The sequence below is a fragment of the Chlorocebus sabaeus genome, chromosome 14 (genome assembly GCF_047675955.1).
Source record: "Chlorocebus sabaeus isolate Y175 chromosome 14, mChlSab1.0.hap1, whole genome shotgun sequence".
NCBI classification, from domain to species: Eukaryota; Metazoa; Chordata; class Mammalia; order Primates; family Cercopithecidae; genus Chlorocebus; species Chlorocebus sabaeus.
In genome coordinates this window covers 97,888,610-97,899,971 of record NC_132917.1, presented here as the reverse complement: position 1 = coordinate 97,899,971, position 11,362 = coordinate 97,888,610, and the positions used below count along the sequence as shown (strand labels likewise).

The 11,362-nt window shown below is 56.2% G+C and overlaps 1 long non-coding RNA gene across 1 annotated transcript; it reads left to right on the top strand.

Annotated features, from left to right (window-relative positions):
- The first annotated feature begins 241 nt into the window (after window positions 1-241).
- On the top strand, window positions 242-4,561 carry LOC119625696 (uncharacterized). The gene is made up of 3 exons (XR_005241842.2): window positions 242-321; window positions 2,694-2,803; window positions 4,321-4,561. It is a non-coding gene; the product is annotated as an uncharacterized lncRNA (long non-coding RNA).
- The last annotated feature ends 6,801 nt before the right edge of the window (window positions 4,562-11,362 follow it).

Below are 11,362 nucleotides of genomic sequence, written 5' to 3'. Positions count from 1 at the left end.
GGTTAAATGACCTCTGCCCAGCCAGACCCTGCCCATCTCCCACCAAGATGAGGCAGGAGAGGGGCAAGGAGTTGGGCTGGGGATGGGGGTCCCTAGGCGATGGGGGCGTGACTGGGGCCAGGAGAGAACTCCATCTCCCAGGATGCCGTGCAAAGGGGGCGTGTAGGGGCTGGGCCTCTGTGTAGGCAGGGCTGTAATTTCTTGGTATTTTAAAAAAAAAAAAGGAGCAAAAGGAAAGAGAGAAAGAATCAAAGCCTCAAGCGTCACGTCTAGGAATAGCGCCGGAGTCCGGCCAAGTCATTAGAGACGATGAGTAATCCGGTTAAGTCATTTCTCTAAACACCATTCCTTGTAAGAGAATTAAAATATCAGCTTACATCAGAGGGGGAGAGGCAGGCTCCAGGGGCCCGGGCAGGAGCGCGGCCAGGAAGGGGGCACGGCTGGTACGCTCTGCCACTCAGCCCTGCCCCGGGTGGGGGCTGCATTCGGGGCCCTGCCAGCTGAGCCCTGGGCTTGCAGTGGGCGCTGACATCCAGCTAGCGGGGATAGAGGGAGCGGCCCGCCACACCACAGTTTACCTCGTTGTTCAGGGTGCTGGGGGAAGTTCGGGACCGCCTGATCTTCAGAGAATCGTTGTCCCTCCTGGGGGCAGCTGGTGTTGTTTTTTTTTTTTTTCTTTCAGTGTTTCTCCCCTCCCTCCTAAGATGTCAAGTTGATATCTCGACAACTTCAGGTCTACCGTTGGAGTAAAGGGCTGGGGATCGGCCTGGGGACACAGGGAGGGGAAAGAGGGGTCCCTAACCTCTGGAGAGGTGCCGATTTTCCGCTAGACTAACTGCCAAGTCGTGAGGGGTGATGCCTTAATTTCTATTTCCCCCTTTTCCCTTTCATTGCCCTGTATTTGGAGAACGCACTGGGAATCCACCAGACTTATGGGACAGTGGTAACTGCCAGCGACACTTCCCGCATCCTGGGGGCAGGATTGTGATGACCTGGGGAGAGCTGCTGATCACGAAGCTGACCCTTGTGGGGGGCAGCGGCATGGGCCTGTGGTCCCAGTGACTCAGGAGCTGAGGTGGGAGGGGATCTCTTGAGCCAGGAGTTCAAGGCTGCAGTGAGCTTTGATTGCACCAGGGCACCCTAGCCTGGGCGACAGAGCCAGACCCCAGCTTAAAAAAAAAAAAGCTGCCCTCAGTCTCGTTATAACACCTGCCCTCTGAGCCAGGACCCACAACGTGAATTGGGTCTCAGCTGTGAGCAGGACACAGATGTCATCTCACCCTCAGTAGCCCTAAAGAGGCCCAGAGACTTCCTAACGGCCTCCCAGCCATTCCTAGGCAGTGTGGAATCACTCAGGTTTATGGTGGCAGGCCCTAAACACTTGAAGCAGGCTCCCCCCACACGCTGACTCCTGCAGCAACAGGCTAGGAGAGGTCCATGCCTCCCTGGGAGCTTCTCAACCAGTCCGGAGAACAGAAACCTCCCCGGGCTCTGGAGCCAGGCGGACTGGTGTGCAATCCAGGTACCCTCCCTTGCAGGTGGTATGACCTGGGATGGGTTATTCACTGTCTCCAACCCTCAGTTTTCCCGTGTGAAATGGCGTTAGCAATACCTAGCTTGCAAGATTACTGTGAGGGTGAGAAATAACACAAGCCTTCAACAACTGGTCATTCTATTGTGGTGGCTACGAGAACAGCCTCCTTCACCAGTGGCATCAGAACTTCTGCAGGGTGGATTCTGTGCTCTTCAGGCCCTGCCCTGATGACCTGGGGCTGGGCCCTGAGACCCCACTCCCGATCAGGTTTTCGAGGTCTTTGGGTAGCAGCTGCGAAGCGCCCCCCGGCCCCGCTCCCTGGGTGGGGTCCTAGGCTCTGGCCAGAATGCGGGCGTGAAGGGAGGAATTGTGGGGGAAGTCAGTGACTCATCTCCAATCTGAGTGGGCCCCACTAACCCCTTCGATACTGGAAGCCCAGGCTTTTCGGGGAGATACTGCTCTAATTCCTCCTCCCCTGATGAACTCATGGGACTTTGCAAATACGAAAACTAAAACTTTCAGCCTTGCAATGGTCAGGGGTCCACTGGCTCCAAGAACTCAGATCTCTCCGAGGTTTCATACTCTCGCTGCAGCTCCCCCACACTGCAGCCCCGACCTGAAGCCCAGGCCCCTGCTTTCATCATCATGGTGTCATCCACCCAGCACCTGCCAGAGGCAGGACTGCTCTCCCTGCCTGACATCCCAACTGCCTTTGTTGGAAACAGTACCTGGCAGGGAGAATCCAAGGTGAACCCAGGTCTAAATGGTCCTGTCTACACCCCAAGAGCTCTCACTCTCCCTGCATCTGCTGTGCATCCTTTCTGCTGCTGCAGGCCCAGGTGCGAGTGTGCAAACCTGTGCACACATGCCTGTGCATCTATGCATGGGTCTGGCATGCCAGGAGCCCACAGCTCACACATAGGATCGCACAAACATATCTATACACTAACTCACCAGAGAGCCAGCCCAGAAGCCCCTGAGGCTTTCTTCCCCACATCTGGGGTACCCTGGCCTGCCTTGGACTCCTGGAAGGGTTGTTCAGCTCCCCTCCCTCACCCCAGCTGCCCACCTGTGCCATGGTGTCTTCAGCCATGGGGCCAGCCTGACGGACTTTGCTCTGTTAAAACTGCCTTCTCTCTCTCTGCCTTGGCCTCAGCAGGCTCTTCCAGACCTGCCTGAGGGGTAGTGGTCATGGCTGAAGGCAGAGGGCTGCGTGAAGGGGGCTTCCTTGGGCCTTGGGCCTGGGTAAAGACAACTCTGAACATGGAGGTAGCTAGTTTGGCATCCCCCCTCTCTGGCAAATACGGCAATATAGCCACATTGGGAGGGCTTTTCCGCAGTGCCCCGTGCTGTTCCTGGAGCTGCGTGTGTGCATGAGCTGTACCCTCTGGGCCTGGAGGAGCCTTCCTGAGCTTGCCAGTTCCCACCATATCTACCTAGTGAGCTTCTGCTCATCCTTCAAGGGCCCACCTGAGGCAGACACCCAGGGGTCTCAGCACACACCTCTGCTGTGGCATGTGCCACGTCGTGCTCCTGTGTTCAGCCTCATGCCACTGTGTGACTGGCCAGCAGCCCCCAGCCTCTCGTCTCCAGCTAGGAGTGGTCTTTACTATCTGCCCACACCACGCTGCTGACAGGGCCGCAGAGCCCCGGCCGCTGCTCCTCCAGAAGAGGAAACTGAGGGTCTAAGTGGGAAGGGACTGAGCCAAGGTCTCACAGTCGCTTCAAAAGATCTCAGAGGTGGTAAAGGAATTGGGAAGGAAGGGGAGGAAGTGAGAGGCCACTGAGGGCAGGTGCACAGTAGGTGCTAAATGAAGATCCACAGGAGAATGAAGGGCATGGAGGATGGGGAGAAGGAAGAGGCCAGGCACCCACCTCCACCCCCATCCCACATCTCCCTCCATCACCAGGCATCATCTGCCCTTCCTTCTCCGGGGATTAGCGCCTCCTCATTGTCAAGGGCAGCACATTCTGGATGCTGGAGCCTTGACCTCACATGCACCCCTTTCGCTGGAGTCACACCCTCCCTATGGCTGCAGGCTGACTGCTCAGGCCACAGCCCCTTTCCTGGGTATCCCTGTTGCTACTGAATCCTGGCCAGGGGTAGTGAGCACAGCCCGGGTCTTGGACTCCAGGACAGCACCCCCTTAGCTCCCCAAGGAGCTCGGAGGCCCCAAGCCCCTGGCCAGCTTGTCTCAGCTGGAGGGAGGTTCTGGGCATCCTGTGGCTGGACTCTGAGGCCTGCCTTGGCTGAGGAGAATCTGCCTTGGCACAGATTCTGGGCCAAAGCGATGGGCAAATTTTTCTCCACAGGGAAACCAAGTAGCCCAGTGCAGTTGAGCTCTCCGTGCTGTCTCCTATCTATGAAACCGGCTGGCAGGCACAATAACAGCCTTCACGCCTCCGGGTGCAATTACGGGCATTGGATGAGCTATTTCTTATAAAGGGCTTAGAACTGTGCCCACTGGCGAGAGGAAGTACTCCATAAACATTAGCTGGTTTCCACAGCCCTGGGTGAAACAGAAGGCACAGGGTGGGCCCAGGCTGGGGGAGTGGGGACAGGAAACCCGACTTCCAGCTCCAGCCCCAGCTCAGCAGAGAGAACTTTTGGTTCCGCAAGGCCCCCAACCCCCTGCCTTCCCTCCTTCTGTACGTGTGTGTCATATTTTGTTGGCTTTGGGGCTTTCTTTACTTTTTTTCAAATAAATAAGGGCTGCATGAAACCTCTAATATTCTGGGTAAGTGTTGAAACAGCTCAGAAATCCCCTCCTCCCCTTGTGACTCAGTGGCAGGAGCCATAAGCAGAACTACTGGTGACACTGTGGGAGAGAAATTCTGCAAAATAACAGCTGGGCAGCCCGGGACCCCAGGGAGTTGAAATGGGGCCTCAGAGGCATCAGGATGTCCTGGAGAGGCGCCAAGGCCCGAGGTCCCCCAGGGACCGTGGAGGGGGCATTAAGCCTTGAAAAAGATCATGACGCCCATCCCCCCAGCATAATTAGAAATAAAAACAACCCAGGACAGTTACATTAGTGTAAGGAAGTCCCTCAAGAGTTTGACTTTTCCCGTAACGGCGATTTTCGATGCTCCTTGGGAAACATCAAATTCTTTCCAAGCATTCTTCTTTTTCTATTTTGGTGCCCTAAGCACTAGCGTGTTCGACCAAGCCCCTGCCCCAGCCCTCAGCGACCCCTGCAGGCTGCCTGGCCCCTTTGGGCACCAGCTCCGGGGTTGCAGCGGGGGGCACAGGGGGAGGCACCGGCTGAGGGGGAGTGTGGGGGGAGCTGGAGGTGGGGCGGGGGGAGAGCCGGGGGTGGGGCGGGAGGAGTGGGGGGAGAGCCGGGGGTGGGCGGGGGGGAGCGGGGGAGAGCCGGGGGGGGAGCTGGGGGACAGTGGGGGGGGGAGCGGGGGGAGAGCCGGGGGGGGAGCGGGGGGAGAGCCGGGGGGGGAGCTGGGGGACAGTGGGGGGGGAGCGGGGGGACCCGGGGAGAAGCGGGGGGGGGTGGGGGAGAGCGGGGGGGGGCGGGGGGGAGAGCGGGGGGGCAGGGGGAGAGCCGGGGGTGGGGGGGAGAGCGGGGGGGCGGGGGGAGAGCCGGGGGTGGGGGGGAGAGCCCCCAGCCGCTCGGCCGCGCCCCCCACCCCACCCCACCCCCACCCGGGACCGCGCTGGGGTTTCAGAAAGCGCTTTTCTGGCCCTGCCGCCGGATCTGACTCAAAAAGGGGAGCTGGCTCAAACCGAAAGAATAATTCGGTTAGCCAAAGCGTCGATATTTCCCTGGGGCCCAAATGGCTGCCAGGCAGGGGGCTCCAGGGCCGCAGCCTCGCCGGCCCCTCGGGCCCCGCCGAAAGCCCCGGGCCCCACACAGCCCCGCCACCGAAAGGGGCAGGAAGAGCCGCTGAGAGCCGGCCGTGCTGCAGCCCCGCAGGCCGGACTGTCGGACGGTGACCCTCCCGAGGCCTTCCCTGCCTGTGCCCGTGGGCCCTGCTCTCCCGGGCCCTCCGGACGTTGGGCAGACCCCTGAAGCCTTTTTTCCAGCAGCACGCACCTTCCCGCACACCTCCGTGAGTGAAGTTTTTCTGGAAGTATCATGTGGACACTTTTGGAGGCCTACACCCACTCTTAGAGGAACCTGGCGTCCCATTGCAGGGCGTCCCGTCTTTTGAAGTTGAAGAATTGTCTTGCACCATCCATAAAATACACGAACACTACGCAGCCGGTGAGCTAAAAGAAAAAGTCGCGAACATACCTCAGCGTTTTAAAGAAGCTTTATGAATTTGGGCCGCATTCAAAACCTTCCTGGGTCGCAGGCGCCCGTGGGCCACGCACTGGACAAGCTTGCATTCTGGAGACCGACTCGAAATTAACTGGAAAAGAACCACTCGGGCCGATTCAACACCCCTATCACCTATCCCTACCCACGATTTCACTCCCAGGCCCCTTGGCCTGGTGATGCTTGCCCTTTGGCCAGCGTCGTAGAGGTCACAGTGAGGCCCAAATGAATGGGGTTTTATTGAACTGACATGCCCGGGAGAGAAACATTAATCTATACAGAGAGGCTAATCATTTGTTTCAGGCTGAATTGCCAGGGTGGCGTGGGTGGCGTGGGTGGGGTGGGCCCAGGGGCAACCCTCAGCTCCCCCAGCAACCCATGTGTGCAGTCTGAGATGGCCGTAGGCATATTCTCTTCAGGTCCCCCCTCCCTTCAGTCTGAAGCAGGGACTTGAGCTTTGCAGGTGCAGAAGCTCTCTGGCTCTGGGAGCCTGCTGGACTCAAGTTCGTTCTGACCTCAGGACAGGTGTGGGCAGATGCTGACGGCTGGTTTTCCTGGGCCGCCCAGAACACCTGGCCTCTCAGCCTAACGCGCTGTCTCAGCACAAAATTCGCCCTGTAAGCAGGACCCTCCTGAGCTCCCAGGAAGGGCCAGGCACAGAGCTGCTATCACCAGCAACAGTCCTGCAGACGGCGAGACGGCTGTAGCACAGTGCTGCACACAAGGCCTGGCTGCTGTCTGCCACGCACAAGGACGGGCACCGAGCACAGCCGAGGTCAGGGACCTGCGGGGTCAGCTGAGCGTGTGAGGACTCAGGTGCCTGCAATCCCTGCCTCCCTGCCACAGTGTGATGCTACAGGGTGGCCCGGCAGGACTGGGTCAGTACAGCTCCTGACCTACCAGAGGACCTAGTGTCACCTCCCACACAGTTGTCACAAAGCTGAGGAGTCTGAAGAAGAGGAAGGCACCAGGGCGGTCCCAGTCACGCTTGGACTTGGAGCAGTCCCTAGTACTGATACTGAAGTACGTCAATATCATAATAAATGGCTTAGAGGGAGCTGTGTTGACTGTTAATCCCAAGGGGTGGAGGGAACACCTCGCTTCCGGAAGAAAGCTGGGAGCATCTCTCTCTTCTTTTTTTTTTTTTTTTTTTTTTTTTTTTTTTTTTTTGAGACAGGGTCAGACTGGAGTGCAGTGGTGCAGTGTCAGCTTACTACAGTCTTGGACTCCTGGGCTCAAGTGATTCTCACACCTCAGCCTCCCAGGCAGCCACGACCATAGACATGCACCACCATGCCTGTCTTGTCTTTTAAAGATTTTTATGGAGGTGGGATCTCGCTATGTTACCCAGACTGGTCTTGAACTCCTGGGCTCACATGATCCACCCACTTTTGTATCCCAAAGTGCTGGGATTACAGGTGTGAGCCACTGAGCCTGGCTGCATCTCCATTTTACGATGCTGAGTGGGAACTTGGAGGAAGGACAAGAAGCAGAGCGGGTCCTGCCATATTGTGTACATTCTGGGAGTCCTCACTGCCCTGGTACCCAGACACAGGTCTGTCACTGAGGAGTGGCAAGGGCTGCCCTAGGTCTGGCCCAGAAGGTCCCTAAGCTCCTGCTTAGAGTGCCATAGTGCCATGCCGGTGGTGTGGGGGGGGGCTTGAGCACATTTGGGGTTATGGGCACGTGTCCCGAGGACTGTCTGGGCGCCTCTGTGTGGGAGAGCATCCTGCCTTCTTGCATAGCAGTGAAGCTTTCGTAGGAACTCTAACCCTGTTGAAGGGAAGTAGGGAAATGAGGCGTGTCTGAGACACCAGGCTGCCTGCTCAGTCTTTCAGAGGTAGGAGAGAAGCTGCAGAGGTCTCAGGGATCACTTCCACTTCCCAGGAAGGCTCCCACCTGGGGTCCCCAGATCCAAGAGCCCTCTGGAGGGAGGAGCGCTTCTAAGGGGCGGCTGCCTGGGATCATCAACCAATCCATGAAATTTCCCTCCGAACCCTTTACAGTTCACTGTGTCCTGATTTTACCAATGGGAAAATCAAGGCCCAGAGAGGGAAAGTGGTACGCTCAAGGCCACACTGTGGATCAGGGGCGGGGCAGGATCTGGTGCCTGGCAGCATCCTGTGTTTCTTCCCGCACTGCAGTCAGGAGAGGGAGGTGGCTCAGCAACCCTGGATCTGCTGCCCGCGGGCGTTAGGAGTGAGGAGGGAGCTCCAGTGGATGCTGTGCCCCTAGCAGTGGTGGTTGCTTCACACCCCATCCCTGGCCAGTTGTTTTGAACAAGGTATGTTTTGCTAACTTTTTACCTGGGGATCTCCAAGCATGCGATGAATTCGGAGAACATGGTTGCTGGTTTCTGTACATTTTTTTTTTCCCCTGTAGTCTGGCCTGTTTATCATGAGCTCTGCTAATCAGAATATTCAAGTGCATGCACGTACACAGGCATACACGATGTGCAGGACGTTCTGGGGAATTTACTTTTCTGGGTAACTGAGGGTTAACTGGAAGCCTGTGTTCTTATGCCTTATTGAAAATTTTTCTACAAATGATGAGCATTTCCCCAACTTAGTATTTTGAAAAGTTCCACCACTTTCTAAATACGTGACCTTGGTTGAGTTACCTAACCTCAGTAACCTCAGTTTCCTTATCTGTAAAATGTGCAGAGCAATGCCTCTCTAGGTAACGAAAGGAACTAGAAATAAAAGCAGTGCATAGCATACCCTGCGTGCTTTAGAAATGGAGCCACTGCTACCTCTGTTAGGACTCTTATTACCTGGTCAAAGGAACAGGAGAGTCGACTGAGGATCTTTGTGGAGATTTGGGACTCTGGTTTGGATGCCATTGCACATCTGGCATCCATCTTCAGTTTCTGTCCCAATTAAGTCCTCCCAAGCAGATAGTTTTCTTATGATTTGCTGCTTTCTCATAAAAGCTGCCGCAGCCTTGGGAGCTGCATGCAATGAACCAAGGACCTTTGGTCTGGAGCCCATATGTTCTCTTTGAGTTTGCTGTGCCTCCTCTGGGAAAGGGCCAGCGGATGAAGGGCAGGGCCTGGGCTCAGCCTTCCTGGGATTCTGTTCCACCCCACGCTGTGTCACGCATGCCCCCTGCACACAGCTCAGGACCCACTCCCTTGCCAGAGGGCAAGCCAGGAAAAAGACAGGGAAGGGGGCGCCCCGGCCACTGAGAAGGCAGAAAGGGCACCCCAGGCCAGGAGAGAGCAGGACAGGCTCTGGATCCCCAGCAACTATAGGGAGATTGGGATGGCTGAGGAGGGGTCTGGGTCTTAGTCTTGGCCTGGTGCATTCTAGGAAGCCCTTCCTTCCCTCCCTTCCTTTCTCCTTTCCTTCCTTCCTTCCTTCCTTCCATCCTTCCATCCTTCCTTCTTTCCTTCCTTCCTTCCTTCCTTCCTTCCTTCCTTCCTTCCTTCCTTCCTTCCCTTCCTTCCTTCCTTCTTTCCTTCCTTCCTTCCTTCTTTCCTTCCTTCCTTCTTTCCTTCCTTTCCTTCCTTCCCTTCCTTCCTTCCTTCCTTCCTTCCTTCCATCCTTCCTTCTTTCCTTCCTTCCTTCCTTCCTTCTTTCCTTCCTTCCTTCCTTCTTTCCTTCCTTTCCTTCCTTCCCTTCCTTCCTTCCTTCCTTCCTTCCATCCTTCCTTCTGTCCTTCCTTCCTTCCTTCCTTCCTTCTTTCCTTCCTTCCTTCTTTCCTTCCTTTCCTTCCTTCCCTTCCTTCCTTCCTTCCTTCCTTCCTTCCATCCTTCCTTCTTTCCTTCCTTCCTTCCTTCCTTCTTTCCTTCCTTCCTTCCTTCTTTCCTTCCTTTCCTTCCTTCCCTTCCTTCCTTCTTTCCTTCCTTCCTTCCTTCCTTCCTTCCTTCTTTCCTTCCTTCCTTCTTTCCTTCCTTTCCTTCCTTCCCTTCCTTCCTTCCTTCCTTCCTTCCTTCCATCCTTCCTTCTTTCCTTCCTTCCTTCCTTCCTTCTTTCCTTCCTTCCTTCCTTCTTTCCTTCCTTTCCTTCCTTCCCTTCCTTCCTTCCTTCCTTCCTTCCTTCCATCCTTCCTTCTTTCCTTCCTTCCTTCCCTTCCTTCCTTCCTTCTTTCCTTCCTTCCTTCCTTCCTTCTTTCCTTCCTTCCTTCCTTCCCTTCCTTCCTTCCTTCCTTCCTTCCTTTCCTTCCTTCCTTCCCTTCCTTCCCTTCCTTCCCTTCCTTCCCTTCCTTCCTCCCTCCCTCCCTCCCTCCCTCCTTCTTTCCTTCCTTCCTTCCTTCCTTCCTTCCTTCCTTCCTTCCTTCCTTCCTTTCTTCCCCTCCTTCTTTCCTTCCTTCCTTCTTTCCTTCCTTCCTTCCTTCCTTCCTTTTCTTCCCTTCCTTCCTTCCTTCCTTCTTTCCTTGTTTTCTTTTTTTTTTTTGATGGAGTCTCACTCTGTTGTCCAGGCTGGAGTACAGTGGAACGATCTTGGCTCACTGCAGCCTCTGCCTCCTGGGTTCAAGCAATCCTCGTGCCTTAGCCTCCCAAGTAGCTGGGACTGCAGAAGCGTGCACCACCACACACGGCTAATTTTTTTTTTTTTTTGTATTTTTTTAGTAGAGACGGGGTTCTACCATGTTGGCCAGGCTGGTCTTAAACTCCCGATCTCAAGAGATCAGCCCACCTTGGCCTCCCAAAGTGCTGGGATTACAGCCATGAGCTACTGCACCGGGTCCAAGAGACAGCTTTTTCTGACCTGCCCCCAGATCCATCCAGATTGAAGAGTTGAGGAGCCTCCGGGAAGTGGGGAGCCCACAGGACTCCCAGCTCCATGAAACTGCTCCTGCCCGCTGTGGAGGGGGAGGAAGCAGCCACAGATGGGGAGGGTGGCAACCAGGCACCTCACCCTGCAGGGCTGCTCCCTTACCCCCACGGGTGTAGCACTATCCGCTCAGGGATGAGGCCTCGGTGCCTGCTGGTGCCTGCGTCAGAGGCACAGTCCTGTGAAAAGGCATGGAATTCAGAGTCAGATCAACCCCCAGCCCTGTCCCTTACCGGGTGGCCTTGGGCAGCCCACTGAGATCTCTGGGCCTCACTCTCCTTACCTGTGAAATGGAAAAACTTACCTCTGGGTGATGATGTGAAGATGCAACGAGACTAGCGTGTGAAAGCCAGCCTGGTGCAGTCCCTAGGCTTACAGCCTGCCTCCTGCCCTCTGCTCAGGGCTGCTGAGAGAAGCACCCAGCGCAGGGCTGGGCGGAGCCTTGCAGACTGAGGGCAGAGCATTGCAGGCTTTGGTTTCTGGGATGGGGGCAAAGGCTATCTCTAGACCTCATCTGTATGCAGTCCCTCCTCATTCTCCTTCCAGCTCAGTCTGTCCCTGCCTCTCCACTTCTCTCCCTTCCTCCTCACAGGCCGCCCCAGGCCTCCAGCCTTCATATGGAGACCTGCCACGCTGGCACAGGGGGTGAGGAAGTGCTTGCTTCGGTGTCCCACTCCTCTCAGACTCACTTTTGTCCACCTGGAGACAGCATCCTGGGGCACATAGAGGCCCACGGTGGTGCCTGAGCTCCTGCACACCCAGCAGAAGCTGGAGGGTGG